Genomic DNA, 7,500 nt, shown 5'->3' on the forward strand with positions numbered 1-7,500 from the left:
GAATATATTCTCTGTAGTGTCCTCTGCCATGTTGCATGTTGTAAAAGAAAGCCTTCCATCTCATGCGCATTTTTTCGATGGCCAAATAACTGAAGAGATGGCGGCGTGGGTTTCTGCTCTGACATCCGAAACTCGGAGTTTTATCATGGATAACGAATAATTGTTGGACATGGGCGATCGTTGTATTCTTTCTTGTCTTGAGGTTCACAGCCGAACGGCTGGGTGGATTCGCATGAAAAATGGCACACATGTGGAGACGGGTGCATAGGTTGGAATGTGCTTTGTATTTTTTTCATAACCCCAAAACTTACCAAGAAAATCGGTTAAAACATTTCTAATGGAATTTCCCTCTTTCTTCTGCCATTAAAACAACCAGTTGCTTAGAAGTTGTTTTCTGACGTGGGTGGGGTCAGGAAATGCTCATATAGTTTGAGGCTCCAATCGAAACAGGGGACCCGAAATGATAAGGTTGGCAAACGCTGTTATAGATTATGCCTAACCGAAATATATATATATATATATCAATCAGGATATCAACTAGACTATCGGATGTTGCTATATGCCACTGGTCACAATGTGCTTCTCGTTTTAGCCTTCGAACAATGCCACCTCTTTGGCTCGACAAGAACGTCAGGTCATCGCAAGGTTACCGATTTACAATTGAGTGGACTGGACCAAAGTGAATTGAAATATTCTCTCAAGAACAAAACGCTCAGACGGTCTGGGAATAGAAACCACATCATCGCGATCGTTAGTGCAATACCAACATCACTAGTCCACGCGCCTTACACATAAATATATACATACATACGTACACAGACACATATACATATACACACACATACAAATTAGGTGTGTATGTGTCTATATATGCAGTTGTATATCTCTATGTATCGAGCTATCTATTTCTATAGATACACATATTTACACAAATACATGTCATGAGAGATATTAGTCTAATAAGAAAGAGCTGCGCTCACGTGAGACTCATTTTCTCTTTCAATATGTCTAATGGCTAGAGATAGTCGTCCTTGTTAAAGAATGCAGAAAATTACCAAAATAGAAATAGTTGATTGAATCTCCTGCTCTCGAAATACTATGTGACTTGGTGAGTCATAAAAAATGTTCCCAGTATTTTGTCTTCCATCTTGCACCCATTCTGACACTGCCTCCAATTTCGAAGCTGTGAAGATGAAGCTTACTTACTTCATATGTAAACTCCATTTGATTATAAGTGAATATTTCACCAACCTTACTCGCATCAATTCAATATGTATGTGTACACATTAGTTAACCGCTGATTCCTTTAACGTCATTTGCCCTTCGACAAACTTGTTTTCCAGAAGATGTTCAAAATCACATTCCACATAAATGAGACTTTGTGTGGCAGCCAGTTTACTTGTCGACGATCTGACAAGCATTTTGCCCGGTGTGCTAACTATTCTGCTACCTCACAGCCTTAAGCAGCATTCTTAACCATAAAAAAGCAAAAAAAGAAAAGAAGCATGTGTTATTCAGGATTTAATGGAGTTGCCAAGCATTTAAAGAGAAGTTTTGGAAACAAAAAGATTTTTTAATAATTTTATTATTTAGCTTCACAAAGGCAGTGAGCTGGCAGAATCATTAGCACGCCGGGCAAAATGCTTAGTGACATTTCGTCCGTCCTTACGTTCTGAGTTCAAATTTTGCCGAGGTCTATTTTGTGTTTCATCCTTTCGGGGTCGATGAAATAAGTACTGGCGTCGATGTAATCAACTAGTCCCTCCCCACAAAATTTCAGGCTGTGTGCCTTTAGTAGAAAGGATCATTTAGCTTCACAGTTATCTGAGAATTAGCGCCTTACTCTACAAATTATAGTGTCAAAAGTCCATATACCCTCACTAGCAATACGTTGTGTTCTTGGAAATAACCTATACTCCTTATCAAACCAGTTTATCTAACTTTAAATAGGTGCTCCAGTAAAAAAAAAACTAAAAAAAAAAAACTAAAAAAAACACTAAAAAACAGATCATTGCTCTTAGTAATCGAACATTATGAATTTGAATCCTTGAAGAAATGAATTCAACTCCTTGTCGTTGGTATACTTTATAGACAGCGATTTTATTGGAGTTCCTATGTCTATGTTCTATCTACTAGAATATGGGATGGAAACGTAGCCCTAACAATTTTACAATCTTTATTTGATCACTGGTTTGAATTGGAACAAATCAATTGTTGCATTAATCTTTTATTCGTGAGATTGCAAATTTCTTTTGTTCTTTAATAACAAATTACCTCTGTTACTATCTTGACCTAACTCTTGTTGTGGAACAATAATTAATTAAAACGGGCTGTTTTTGAGATATTTCATTAAAAAATGAAGTCACTATTTTCCTTCAATAATAATAAAAAAAAAATCCCTCTTAATTTTAATTAATTGTCGTTGGTTTCTGTTTTATTACAATATTAATCTGTTTGACAGGAAAAATATGAATCATTACAGAAAGAACAAATGTAATTCCAAGCAAGCATGTTGGCACTTTGATTCTCTCTGATTGTAACCATTAATGCACTGGAATTGAATAGTCAATGACTATAATTGAATCTTTCTGTTTGGAAATATTATAAATGAAGAAAAAAAAACCCAAAACACATGGCCATTAGCATTTGGTCAGCCGGAGGAATAAATCGAGAGAGAATGAATATGTAGTAGTAACATCGAAAGACTGAAAATATGAGTAAATATGTATTTAGTGTTCAGAATTCCATTTGGTATTTTATTAACTACGAAGAGATCATAGAGATTAATCGGGTAGGAGAACTTCAAAGGGGAAAAAGAAAGTCTTATATTTTACTTATATTTTACTTATTCTACATTTAAAAAAAATCCTGGCTTTTTTTTTCTTTTAACATCCCATGTATTATTCGTAACTTTGATTTGCGTTTGAAACACTGATTTAACGTTTACTCTAAATGTAATATGATGCAATTATTGAGATATATTAATAAATCATGATGATAGGAAATATCAAATGCTGATTATTGGAGAAGGGTGGGACTGAAATGTTAGATTTTCTTATCCTCATGGCATAAGTTAACTGAGTGAACGAACAGACGAAAAGAGTTAACGCCTGATACACGATATAAAGGAAATATGTGTGATCTTAACTTCTAGTAAGTCATCTGCTACAGGATACAGGACGTTCAGTTTCTCTTCAGGCGGTATGAAATAGGAAAATCCGTCTGTGACCAGCTATCACGTAGAGTTGGATATGAAATGACTCGGGTCGGACAGATATGTCGAGCAGAAATTTTATACTCAAGCAGACAAAAGTATCTATCTATCTATCTATCTATCTATCTATGGACAGACGCAAGTCAAATGGGCTCCAAGTAAGTTGGTCATTTTGTACGTTTAAAAGTGTTTATTGTCAAATATTTCGTGTTTAAAAGTTGTGCAACAACATCCACTGCAAATCTTGATTAATATCTACACAAAATTTCGCCCTTTGTGGGCAAAATTTTTAAAATTCTCATAGGCCTCGTGTTGTATTTTAGCCATTTTTATTTTCAAAAATGGCTACTGGTCACCACGAGGCTGAGGCGCAAGTCAAGCGTGACGCCAAAACAAAAAAGCAGGATTCCCTGTCACCATGCGCTGAACTTGACAGTTTGAACGCTACTAACACCACCACCACCACCACCACCACCACCACCACCACCACGACCATCAGCATCGACAACAGCAACAACTACAAAACAAAGGTCGTAAGGCCAAGCACTGTCACCGCCACCAATGATTCCACCATCAATATCGACACCACAACCATGGCAGCTTCTGCTATTACAACTGCTACCTCTGCTAACGATACCACTACCAACAACAATAACAATATCAAGATCACCAGACCAATCACCATCACCGCTACGAAAGGCCGTGCCGTCAATACCAATGCCACCACCTTAATATCTGCTACTACGACTGCCTCACTTGCTACTAATACCACCGCCGCCACCAAGAACGACAAACAACAACAACAATTCCCTTCAGCCATTGTTCCCTCCACCACCAACAAGTGAAGGAGACAAAGAAAAAACCGCGACCACCAAACGAGTTGCCGAAATTTGCTCAAACGCAGGGGCAAATTATGCAGACAACTTTCCACCCCTTGCTAGTTGCATAATCAGCAACCATAAACCTAATATACCCACAACCCACACCACTGCCATCAACACCAACACCACCAGCAGTAACAACAATAACAAAACAACAGCAAACTTCGCCGAGGCGATAAAAGAAAAAAAAACAATAGTATCGTTTACTGCACAGCAGATAAAAGACACCAGAGCCCTAATCACCAAAGAAAACGGTAAAGTGCAATTACACATACCACAACACGTACTGAATGACAAAAAAAGAAAACGATTATTTATAAAATAATAAACAACACAACTAAAAGCAAACACAGACAAAATCGAAAAATGCTTACGCCCCATCTGAGGATACAAAGAGTATGAAGAGATAGCAAAACAATTCTCAACGCTAACTCTTCATTCAGATGAGCTAACGATGATACCCAGTTACCTTGGCCAGAGGGTAACAAAAGTCATTATCAAGAATGTCCCTCAAATAGCAGACACACTATGGATAACATCGACCATATGCGTCGAAATGGAGGACATAAACATCCTGCAAATCGCTGTTTCGAAACAGTGAAAAACGAGTACGAAAATTAACGGAATGGAGAAAAACAAACATGGATAATTCTATATCATCGGCGAAGCTGATGACCAAATAAGTTATAATTTTTAGTGGTGGAAGAACTTAGAATCGCACGTCTGCAAAGCGCCATTATATAAAAAAAGGTTAAATTTTTTAATTACTTGTTTCGTGAAGGGAGACCACAACAATACTCGAGGTGAGGACGAGTATTCGAGTACATAAATCGCGACAGGAATTCTTTCCAGCAAGTTTATATCAAGACGTTCACACAACTTTATGCAATGGCGGGAGTGAGTGAAAGAGAAAGAAGGTGAGCGAGAGCTAGAGCGAGATTGATCTTAATTTGATAGATTCATACGACGAAGGGAATCCATCAAAATTTAATATGAGATGCTGCTATCTTTTGTCCCAGATATACGATGTCTCTGTCTGGATGTGGCACACCAGGAAATTTCGATATGTATAGTGGTTTAAAACTTTAGTAATACTTTGTTCATGGTACTGTTTGTATATGCTTGTGATCTCTGATTTTGGCCATGTAGAAGGAAGAGAATGAACTCAATCAGAGATCGTCAGTTGCGTTCCCATGTGCTACTCATTCATGGTATACAACCCAACATAATTTCGGTTGGTTTCTGTTTAAATACTTTTAATGTAAAACTGAACAAAATGGGAGGTGGAGTTTAGGGTGGTGTCGGAGTGGTTTTCTAAGGTATCGTGTATGTATTAGAACAGAATGTGAAATTTGGGGCTTTCAACAATAACATAAAAATGCCTTTCTATATACATGTTATTTCGTACACGTTTTTTATGGCTTTGATAAGCAAGATCTTCTAGACTCCCATGTATGTATGTATGTATGTATGTATGTATGTATGTATGTATGTATGTATGTATGTATGTATGTTTGTATGTATGTATGTATGTATGTATGTATGTATGTATGTTTGTATGTTTGTATGTATGTATGTATGTATGTATGTATGTATGTATGCATGTATGTATGCATGTATGTATGTATGTAGGCATGTATGTAAGTATGTATGTAGGTGTGTATGCATGTAAGTTTGTAGGTATGCATGCTCATTGAATACGGCGGTGAGCTATTCGATTTAATTGTCAATTCTTCGATCTCTGTTGCAGATCCGTTCGCCTGACTTTTGGTTGTGGTTTGTGTACAATACTAAGTGTGCTCTTATCTTTGTAGTTTAATGTGGTTTACTAAAAAAACGATCTGAGACCCAAACGAGGCAAGAATAAATTAATTGTGAATTTGATTTATTATTTGTATACAAATGTCTCTTTCTATTGTGCGAATATGGTTCATGTCAGTGCTCACAATATAACATCAAACTCATAATTGAAAGCACTCTAGCCGTGGCCATCCGGTCTGTCTAGTAGTAGTCATGACTATAGTAGCTTGGATTGTAATGTTTCCTCACTCCTTTTTAAGAGGGTGTGGCGTGATTTCAAGAAAATTTGGTTGCCTTATTGGCTAGTCAAGCAATGACATAGAGACGTCCCCGTTGAATCGTATAATTTTCTGTTGTTGAATTTGTCGTTCTTCACTGTTACGAGTCAAACTGGTAACATCAGATTGAATAATCATTACCTTAAGTTGATTTCCAGCAAAATTTATAAGCGAATGATCGAAGAATGTTAGATAAATCATGCAGTAATAGCTGAAAAATTACCAAAGCTGTAACCACAATTGTACACACACACACATGTATATGTATGTATATATATATGATAATATAAATCATATATAAATATATGCATATATACATACATGTATGCACATACCTACATGTATATGTATATATATACATGTATATATGGGCACAGGACATCAAAAAAACTTTGAACACAATGAGAAACGAAAACAGAAAAACAAAAACATAGAAAGGAACTTTTTTTTCAAACAACGAAAAAAGCAGAGAGTTGTCGCTGTTTCGTCTACTCCTTACCTTCGAAACGTGGAGTAGATGAAACAGGGACAACTGAAGAAGAGGAAAAGTCCTTGTGTTGTATGTCTTGTTTCTCTGCTTTTTTCGTTGTTTGAAAAAAAGTTCGTTTCTATGTTTTTGTTTTTATGTTTTCGTTTCTCATTGTGTTCAAAGTTTTTTTGATGTCCTGTACCCATATATGCATGTATATATACATATACATGTAGGTATCTACATATATGTATGTATATATGTATATATTTATATATCTATCTCTATAAAACAGTCCTTGAACGAAAATTGTATGCACATTTTGCTTTGACGGTTAATGATGGTCAAACTGAGGCTAGGATCGAGCTGAAAATTGGCAGGGATACTAAATGCGTGGTGAGGATGAGATCCGTGATGGTTACAATTCGCAAGCTATAAAGATGTGGTTGCTATGGCAAAAAGAGCAATTTTTTTCTCTCTATAATGACGTTTGACAGCTTCGTCTCTCTGTCACTCTTTCTCCCACCACCTCTCTCACTGTACGTCTGTCTTATCTAAAGAGAGAAAGCGTTGACAGCCGCAAAAGTTTAAAAATTCCCTGCCACTGGTCTTTTAGAACGGTGAATTATTATCGCCCACCACCATCGCACAATCATAAAAGATATTATTAATTAGATATATTGTGTTAATTTATATATGTTTATATATATATATATGTATATGTAAATAATGTGTATACATATATATATGTGTGGGTGTGTGTTAGTTAGTTAGTTAGTTAATTTGGCTCATAAGCAAATAGCAAGGCCATGTAGGGGGTATACAGTGTATATATTTATATATATGCGTGTATATATA

Source organism: Octopus sinensis, linkage group LG6 (assembly GCF_006345805.1).
Source record: "Octopus sinensis linkage group LG6, ASM634580v1, whole genome shotgun sequence".
Classification (NCBI taxonomy): Eukaryota; Metazoa; Mollusca; class Cephalopoda; order Octopoda; family Octopodidae; genus Octopus; species Octopus sinensis.